Genomic DNA, 10,813 nt, shown 5'->3' with positions numbered 1-10,813 from the left:
TCCCCAGAATCCATGTAAATGTCAGGCGGGTGTGGCTGCCCCCTTGTCATTTCAGGCTCAGAAGGAGCTGGGATCTCCAGAGCAAGCTAGCTACTTCAGACAATTCTGGGTTTTGATGGAGAGACTCCGCTTTAATAAACAAGGCAGAAGAGTGACAGAGGGTGATTCCGGGCTTTGAACCTCCATTTGCACTCTCTCCCACATACGTGTGCATATACACACATAGGCATGAGTGCACACACACACACAACACACACGTGCATGAAAATGGTAAAAGCACAAATTAAATTCAAAAGGCAAGCTCCATCAGCATTAAATGTAGGTTCTAACCTGCTCTCATTTTAACATGCCAGTGACAACACTCTCAACGGATTTTGTTCGGATCGCAGAACCTTGTCATCCACAGTTTGCAAAGCTCTGGCAGGTAGCAGGGCAGCGTGAGAGAAGACTGGAATCTTCCACTGCCTTCTTTACCATACCCTCATCCATGCTTGAAGGACTTCTCAGAAGACAGCTATATGGTGGCCCCACAACACCAACCAATGCAACCTGTGCGTTCCAGATGCAGCCAATGGAGTTGGGAGTGAAGGTATAGCAGTGATCCTAGGATCGCTGCATTGTCTCTATGTCTTATTTGGAACATTTCCTTCCCACCCTTTGCTCTGAGAGGGTTGGAGGGCACACGGATATCTTAAGGTGAGAGCGGGGAAGCCATTGATGAAGAAATCCCAGGACTCTGGTTGGAGCTATCTCTGGTGATATGGCTACCTAACTCTCAAAAAGGATCACAGGGGTGTGACTAAGATGTGTGGTGTGAGGAGGTGACTCTGTGTCCTGTTATTTTTACAGTGGTTGTTTTACGACTGTGAGTCGTGTGTATGTGAATGGGGCTGACTATGTGTGGCAGCTTCCCCTAGTAAGAGAGAGAGAGAAAGAGAGAGAAAAAAAGACACTTTATGTTTACTGGGATCCTTTTGGATGCAAACAAGAAGCCAACTCACACTAGCTGAAACGTAAGCCAAAGCAACCAAAGGAAATTGTGCACACGTGTGCCTGTGAGGACTCCCTGTGAGAAGGGTTCATCGTGACAGCCGTGAACCTCGATGGGCATCAAGAACTCTATACAGAGAAGACATCTCGTATCTCGGGAGCCCTGGGCATTTCTTTACATCGTCCTTCTTTCAGTAGACTGGAGCATTCTCCATGATGAGGAAAGATGGCTACCTGATGCACGGATGCTTTTCAAACATAGAGCAAAGAGCATCTCTCTCTCCCAGATCGGTCCCGAAGAAGATCCCAGCGAGGCTGCTGCAATTGGGAAGCAGTCTGAGGACTGGTTGGTCCTTTCTTATCCTTGAGTAACTGCAAGAGAACACAGCACTTTCATAATTTTTTTTAAAAAGATGGTCTCTACAGGGGGATGCCAGAGAGATAGGGCCCGTCTCTCTGCAGTAGCATGGACAGTGACAGAGCAGTTGAGAGCAACCTGATTCAAGTGTTGCTAGAATAGCATCCTCTGTCTTAAACCCTAATCTCAAAGCATGGTTGTTTTTGTTTTGTTTTGTTTGGGCAGGGTCTCTCTGTGCAATAGCCCTGGCTGTCCTGGAACTTACTGCCTAGACCAGGCTGGCCTTGAACTCACAGAGATCCACCTGCCCCTGCCTCCCAATTGCTGAGTGGGATTAAAGGCATTCATCACCATTGCCTGGATTTTTTAAAATTTTGCTTTGTTTTTGCTTTTCATGATAAAAATACTATATTCGTAGGCTGGCAAGATGATCAAGCCAGTAAAGATGAGTATTACTAAGCTCTAAGCTTGATAGTGTGAGTTCGATCCCAGGGTTTCACACAACAGAAGGAGAAAACAGGCTCGGGCAGGCTGTCCCTGAGCTCCACATGGGCACCCTGGCTCACACACAAACACTTACATATATACGCAATAAGAAATGTAATACAAGTTTTCTTCTTTGATTTGTAATACATCTCTGGATATTATTCAAATTATTGTCAAAAGGTATATACGATGGTTCCTTAGGACATTTATCTCAGAAAATGTATACACAGCAAATATTCGACAACGAAACATATATGATACATTTTTCTTTTCTTTCTTTCTTTCTTTCTTTCTTTCTTCTTCTTCTTTTTTTTTCTTTTTCTTTTTTGAGACAGGGTCTCTCTATGAAGTCCTAGCTATCCTGAACCATAGATCAGGTTGGCTTTGAACTCACAGAGATCCTCTTGTCTCTGTCTTCTAAGTGCTCAGGTTAAAGGCCTGTACCACCCTACCCAGCTATATATGTATTTTAATGCATGTACAAGAAAAAATAAAAATAGACTATTCGTCTTATTTCCTGTGTTTGTGTTCTCTGACTGGAGGCAATCTTTTAAATAATAGTTTTCATTTATGCTTTGAAAGACGCTTTTCATATAGGTATACAAGGTATTTTGATCGTATCTACTCTATCCCCAATCCTCCCTGTAACATCCGCCTACACACACACACACACACACACACACACACACACACACACACACACACCACATCACACCTCTGTCCCAACTAAATATCCCTTTTTCTTCCTAAAGCCGATAAGTCCAACCAGTGCTGCCCATAGGCTCACGGGTGTGGGGCCATCCTCTGGGGCACAGACAATCTTCCAGTGGTCCCAACTGAGTATCAACAATACTCCTGAACAAAAGTGACTCCACCTCCGCCAGTAGCCACCAACTGCCAACAGCACCCCAGAAGCCTCTCCTCCACCCATGCTTAACACTTTAACACTTTTTCCCCTTGTGTGTGGGGGTGGGGGAGGTGAGAGGGCTGGGGGGGAGTTGGAAGGTAGATGGGTGCAGGGCTTTTATTGATGAGCATGGCCGCTGGGAGTTCTCACAGCCATGTCATGTCACAGCACCCGTCCTTGTCTCCTAGTGTCTACATTCTTCCCACGCATCTCCACCAGAATCTTCTTTTAGTTACAGGGATCAGGTTGATGCAGACCGGCCCATCTATGGCTGAGCACTCAAAGTGGCTTCTCTCAGCACTTTGGACAGTTAGGAATCTCTGCCTCAGCCACTACCCACTCCCAAAACGGAACTCCTCTGACCAAATGGAGAGCTGTACGAATCTGACGCAGGAGGCTTCCTGAGTCAGCAGCCTGGAGTGAGCTTCCTGGGCTTAGGCATGTCTTAATTCCTTAAACTGTGAGAGTGGCGGCAAGGGTGGGGGTTGGGGGAGGGGAAGGGGGGTTCCTTCTCTGGGGCTTGTCTGAGGCAGTTGTATTTACCTACCCTTTTCCATCACGGCATCTAGGCGTTTGCTGAACCTGCCCAGCTACCGGCACCACGGAATTACGTAGGGCAAGCCACTTGCCTCAGCAAGGACTTGGTTAAGGGGACAATCCAAAGCCTTGGCCTGTGTTCAGGGATGGGGCACTAATTGAGACTTGTAAGAGAGGAACTGTGCTGTGGAGCCACCAGGGCTAATGGAAATCAGTAATGCCTGGGAGACACCAGCAAAGCTGGGTTAAAACCCTAAAAGACCAACCCAACTCAGACAACAGTGTCCGTAGGCTACGGAACAGCTAAATCAGTTCTAGGGGGATGTCCGGACATTCTAATAAGACAGACTAGAAGGAAGCCAAGAAGCTGGGGTTCACACTGAGGGAGTGAGCAAGACTTCCCCCCGGAGGGCCATTACCTTAGTTCCTTTTCCTGTTACTCTGATATAATACTTTGGCAAAAGCATCTTTTGGGATAGAGGGCTTATTCGGCTCACAGTTGCAGGTAAGAGGCCATCACCTCAGGAAGTCAAAGAGGCAAGAACCTGAAGCAGCCAGTCACACCATCCATAGTCAAGAGCAGAGAGAAAAGAACTTGCCAGTGCTCAGCTCACTTTCTTTTCTTTCTTTCTTTCTTTCTTTCTTTTTTTCATCTCTAGAGCCCAGCTTATGAAATGGTGCCACTCGTATTCAGGGTCGGTCTTCCCACCTTAGTTAAAGCCCCAAACTCCTCTGGGGCTGGAAAGATGGCTCAGTAGTAAAGAGTACTCGTTGTCCTCACAGAAGATCAAAATTAGGTTCCCAACACCAGTACCAGGCAGTACCAGGACCAGGCTCACTGTGTCCTGTAACTCCAGCTGCAAAGGATCCAATGCCCTCTTCTAGGATCTGTAGGCGTGAAAACAATGTGGCATACCTTCACACACACACACACACACACACACACACACACACACACTCTCTCTCTCTCTCTCTCTCTCTCTCTCTCTCTCTCTCTCTCTCTCATGTCACGTAGGCATAAAGTTATGATGTAATTCAAATGCTGATTTCTTTACCCCCCATGTCTGGTTGCAGTCCTTGTTCTGAGAATCTCCTGTCTCAACGTTGTGTAAACACTGTTCTCCAATTGTTCCCTGATATGCCAATAAAGCAGCTTACAGCCAATCACCGAGCAATAGGGCTGGGCTTCCTGCCAGCCAGAGGAGTTAGAGGAGGAGCTGGGTCACGAAAGCTACAAAGCACCAGTATCTTTGAAATACATGCTGGGCTGGGGTGGGGTGGGGTGGGGTGGGGTGGGGTGGGAGACCAGATTGGCTTTGAGGGTTAAGAATACAGTAGTAACTGCTCAGTTATTGTGTTGTGAAGCTTATTATTAAACGAACATAAGGGAGTCTCAATAATTCGTGTGATAGTCAGGTTAAGAGAGAAGCTGAGAAATAAACACAGTTTTATATATATATATAAATATATATCTTTAACATTTGAGGCTGCTAACTAGTCTTGAAGAGGACCCAGTTCGATTCCCAGCACCCGTGGGGTGGCTCAAAGTGGTCTGTAAGTCCAGTTCCATGGAATTCTTCCTCCTCTTTTTTACACCGTAGGCAGTGTTTGTGCACTGTGGTGCACATATCTACAGATATGAAAATTACCCATACATATAAAATAAAAGTCAGTCTAAAAAAATGGGGGGAGGAGCTGTGTATTGACCATCCCTTGTGTACTGTATAGAAGCATCACCTATCAATAAAAATCTGATTAGCTGAGGCAGGAAACAGGAGGTGGGAGTTCTGGCAGAAAGAGATGAACTCTGGGATACAGTCCAAGGCTGGAGATGTGCCCCTGACACTGAGGAAGTGTGACGTATGAAACTGAGGAGAGGTAACCAGCCAAGTGGTGCACACGGAATAGAATAAACAGATAAAATAAGTTATTGAAGTAGTCAGGAACAAGCCAAAGCTTATGGCCTAGGCATTTATTCATAAATAATAAAATCTCGGGGCTTTTATTTTGGGAATTAGGTCAGAGGTGGGAACACTCTCAGTTTCAGAACTAGGCATTGTGGTGCACACCCTTAATGCCAGCACCCAGGAGGAAGAGGCAGGTGAATCTCCGTGAGCCTGAGGACAGCTGGTCTCCATAGCAAACTCTAGGACAGCTAGAGCTATGTGGTGAGACTCTATCACACAATTAAAAAGAAACAAACAAACAAGAAAAAAAAAACAAACGAGGCTGGGGAGATGACACAAAGACCTAAATTCTGATCCCCAGAACATACATATATATATATATATATATATATATATATATATATATATATATATATATATATATATATACACACATACATACATACATACAGGCATGGGGACCTGTGAGTGTGCCCGTAACCTCAAAACCGAGAGGTAGAGAGAGGTGGATTCTGGGAAAATCACTGGCCTGTCACTCTGACTACAACAGTGAGCTTCAGATTCAGTAAGACAGCCTGTCTGAAAAGAAATAAGTCAGAGAAGCAACTGAGGGAGACACCCTGTGTACCGTTCTGGCCTTCACACATACACACACACACACACACACACACACACACACACACGCGCGCGCGCGCACATACATATGCATGCCTGAATACACCACATACAATAAATAAAAATTTATTAATTTTCAGATGGCCTCTTATAAGCCTTAAAACAGTCTTCAGCTTGTTCATAAAAAGACCCATGTGTGAACTATGATGACCCTAGGTATCACTTCCCAAATTCGGTTTTTATACAATTGCAAGTCACTGAACAGAACAGTGTGCATGATAGCTCACCACAGCTGGGGACTCTATGCTGTTAGCTGCTGGAAGGCAGCTATGACACCTTGATCAGAGAGCCACTTGTGGAGAGTCACACCCGTACCCCAGTACTTGAGAGAGTACAGCAGCAGATCATTTAAATTCTAAGCTAGCGTGGGCTACACTGTGAATTTCAGGCCCGCCTGAGCTACAAACTGAGATTCCTTAGAAGAAAAAAAAATTTTTTTAAAGAGGAGAAATAAAGAGAAGAAATCTCTGGCAAAAAAAAAAAAAAAAAAAAAAAACCAATCCTTTGTCTCCATGATTCTAATCCAAGGGACTTATCCTCAGTAATATATATTTTTTCACACCACTTGAATTTCTGAAGGTCAAGGCTGTGTATTCAGCACTGGCTACAGCCAAAACAGCTCAACTGAGCAACAGAAAAACCCCTAGTAAATAAAGCAAGTCATCACCGTATCACTAAATTTAACCAGCAACTACAAACAGGGAAAAGACGGTCTGCATGCATATGGTTCCCAGACATGCATGCCAGTAAAGGAGACATACACGGAAATAAATAAGTTCAAAAATATCAGGTGGGAAGATGGCCATTGTGATGCAAGATTCAAAGATCTGAGGCAGTGGGAGCAAAGGAGACAGAATTTGCTCAAAGAAGGTAAATCAATGCCGGGCGGTGGTGGCGCACGCCTTTAATCCCAGCACTCGGGAGGCAGAGGCAGGTCGATCTCTGTGAGTTCGAGGCCAGCCTGGTCTACAAAGTGAGTCCAGGACAGCCAAGGCTACACAGAGAAACCCTGTCTCGAAAAACCAAAACCAAAACAAAAGGTAAATCAAAGTTTTAAAAAAGGAAGAAATGAATGAAAAGGAAAGAAAAAGAAGGAACTGGTGTTTGCAGAATTCCTTTACAGTAGAAGTGAGGGTTGTCTGAGTCTCTTACCTGCTCTTGGGACCCTTTCCTACTACTAGGTTGCCGTGTCCAGCCGTGATATGAGGGTTTGTGCCTAGTCTCGTCATATCCTGTTACGCCGTGTTCAGTTGATATCCCTGGGGCGCTTGCTCTTTTCTGAAGGGAAACAGAGAATGGGTCTGGGAGAACTGGGAGTGTGGAGGGGGGGGGTGTGGGGGGAACTGGGAGGAGTGGAGGGAGGGGAGGCTGCAGTCGGGAATGTACTGTATGAGAGAAGAATAAATAATAAACTCGGATACAGAAGGAGAAAAGAGGAAGGAACTGGGCCCACAAGATGGCGCAGCTGGTGAAGGCACTTGCCACTAAGCCTAGCGGTCTGAGTTTGATTCCTGGAACACATGTGGTGGAAGGGAGAGAGAACTGAAAACACAGATGCATATAAAATAAATAAATAAATAAAAAGCACATAAATACATCTTCAAACGCCTCGAAATTATTCATAAGGCAGGAGAAGAGGAGAAGGGGGAAGGAACGGACAAGGAACAGTGAAAACACCCGTAACTTGCCCTTTAATCTCCACAAGTGTGTCGCGGCACCCCACACCCTCTCATGCATTCACACACAAATTATAAACTCAAACAGAATAAAGAAATGTTAAAAAAAAAAAAAAAAGGTAAAAACCAAGAGAAGGAAGCGAAGGCAATAATGTAAGCTTACACATGTGGTATGTTTCTATACTTATTTACTTACTGATAGTAATAAGCGTATTTCTCTACAGACATAAGGCATATCTCCAAAATGTGTTATGGTTTGAATGCTTCCTCAAGCCCATGTGGCTTGACATTGTGGCTGCGAGCCTGTGGCACTCATGGGAGATAAGGATGTCTTTAGAATCTGAATTGTAGTGTAAGGGATTTGGGCCATTAAAGGTGTAGCCTTGAAGGAAGTAGTGAGGCCTCAGCTTCCTCCTTCCTCTTTATCTTTCTGTTTCCCAACTGGCGCAAAGCAAGCCGATTTGCTCCACCATACCTTTCCTGCCATGACACTCTGCCTTGCCATTGGCCCAGGAGCAAACGACTGGAGCCTTGGAAACCGTGAGCCAAAATAAGTTTTTCCTAGTTGTAAGTTTATATCACAGCAATAGAAATTGAACACGAGGGACTCGGGAGATGGCTCATCAGTTAAGAGCACTTGCTGCTCTTGCACAGGACCTTGGTGCTGCTCCAGCACCTACACGGTGCCTCTCAAATATCTGTCCCTGCAGTTCCAGCAGATTTATTGCTTTCTTCTGGCTTTCTCAGACCTGTGCGCGCGCGCACACACACGATGCAGCGACAACATACAGGCAGACACCCATGTGCAATGAAATAAAAATAAATCAATCTTAGAAAATGAGATGTAACATAAAACGTATTATGTAACGCCACATTTATATATCACGCGATACTACCCACATTATGTGTCAAATCATAAAACACTTTTATCATTTGTATTTTAAGTTATGAATACAATATCTACTAGATAGTGCTTTATAAATTATATTAATTTATATGCACATACATGTTCATAAATACATGCACATAAACATATGACTGTGTACATCTGTGACCACACATGTACATATCCATGTTACTGAAATAGGCCTGTTTTCCCCATCACACAGTATGCTGTCAGGAAAGCAATAAATTTTTTTTTAAAAAGGGAGTTGATTCATGAAGCAAGCAAGCAAGCAAGCATAAAAAGCTGAAAGAACACGTCTTAAGGGGCTGGAGAGATGGCTCAGTGGTTAAGAGCGCCGCCTGCTCTTCCAGAGGTCCTGAGTTCAATTCCCAGCAACCACATGGTGGCTCACAACCATCTATAATGTGATCTGATGCCCTCTTCTGCAGATAAAGCACTCATATGCAATAAATAAAATAAATAAATCTTAAAAAAAAAAAAAGAACACGTCTTAAATCCACACCCTGTACTGTAGCTTTGAAGGGGTGTTTGTGGGGAAAGCAAAGCCACAGTATAAAGAATGAGTTTGAAGTCACTCTGGGATACATACCAAGGTCCTAAAATTAATTAACTAATTAATTAAAAAATAAACGGGGCTGGAGTGATGGCTCAGCGGATAAGAACACTAGCTGCTCTTCCAGTCCCAACGTGGCGGCTCATAGCTGTCTATAACTCCAGTTCCAGGTGATCTGGCACCCTCTCCTAAAGATGCATGCAGGAAAACACAGATGCATATAAAATAAATAAATAAGCACATAAATACATCTTTAAAAGCCTCAAAATTATTCATAAGGCAAGAGAAGAGGAGAAGGAGAAGGAACGGACAAGGAACAGTTAAAACACTGAGAAACGGGCGAATAGAATGGGCTATTCATTCTCTTTAAAAAAAAAAAAAGAAGAATTAATTTATCGTATGTGTATGCAACAGGGCACACGTGGAGGCAGAACAGCTTGAGGGCATTAGTCGTCTCCTTCCACCGTGCGGGTTCAGAATCGTCGAGCCAGGCTGCAAGCTCCTTTCCCTTAGAGCCACCTCCCAGCCCAGTGGACTCGTCTCTCGGCTGGTCTGTGATGCAACATCACAGAGGTTCACAGGATGCAAGTTTCAGGAAATGCCAGGTTAGCATAACCCAATGGTGGAGGGTTGGCCCTGCCTCCGTCCGACATCTAAAAGTCACGGATTCACACAGACCTATGTGAACAGTGGACGATGCCAACAGAAGCGGAGTTTCGTTTTCTGAAACTAGCCGGGGACATCCATGACCCAAAGGGTGCAGCAGACAGTAAAAGCCACTGGGAGACAGTGATACGTTGTTAGGTTGCCTGACCTGTAAAACTGTTGAGATTTTTTTTTCTTCCAGGTTCCTGTAAGGAAGGGGGTACCCTGGAAGATCATTTCAAAGGCATCTGAATGGTTACTTGTGTCATTGTGTGGGGGTGTGATGCAAAGACCATTCCACTATTAGCTTATTTTTCAAATTTTTGAAATTATGCATTAACCCTTCAGTAAATTAAGGCATTAACTTGAAAGCCACAGAGAGTTGCTTGAACTGGTAATGCCTCTGGGATGCCAACTTTGTCATCTGCCCCATAAACTCCCACGCGCCATGTGACCCTTCTCACTCTGAGGCTCCACCCACTCCCCCCAGGAACTGGAATTTCCCCTATCCTAGAGGTTAGATGCCCAAGTGCGCATGCGTGAACTCGCTCTGGACATGCGCCCTTCCAGAGCCTTTGAGCACAAAGAGCCTAGGGATTCAGTCAGCCTAGAAACTTCGATGAGCTAGGTGACCGTTTGCATCTTTGCTGAGCTGCAAGTTCTAGTGTCCGGTAAGATGGAGACAACGGGACAGTAGGAGACACAAGGTTGAGGGAGGCAACAAGCAGAGGCAGCGCGGGGCCCTGTAGCGGGTTATGCCGTGGTGGGCTTTGGTGGGTTTGTTGTGGGGGGAAAAAAAAATGACTGCGTCGTGAACTAAGAGTTGGACAGACGTCTAGGGAAGGGCCCGGGGTTGCTGGCTGGCTTTGAAGAGGCACAGCAAGGCCAAGCTAAGGAGCCCAGGAAAGCTGGCCTGTGTAGTACCGCCATTTCCCTCCCCATGCTCGCCCGCATCGTGTCCACAGCCTTCCCAAGCCCTAGAACTTGGCCTTTTGTGGGATTCCCCTCACACAATCTCCATGTTCCTCCTCTCTCTCTCTCTCTCTCTCTCTCTCTCTCTCTCTCTCTCTCTCTCTCTCTCTCTCTCTCCCTCTCTCTCTCTCTCTCTCCCTCCTCTCTCTCCTTCCCTCCCTCCCTCCTCCTTATCTACAGGTTCTCTCTCTCTCTCTCTC

Source organism: Acomys minous (assembly GCF_964271855.1).
Source record: "Acomys minous genome assembly, chromosome: 20".
Classification (NCBI taxonomy): domain Eukaryota; kingdom Metazoa; phylum Chordata; class Mammalia; order Rodentia; family Muridae; genus Acomys; species Acomys minous.
The sequence above is the reverse complement of the archived record's forward strand: the minus strand, read 5'-3'. Positions refer to the sequence as shown.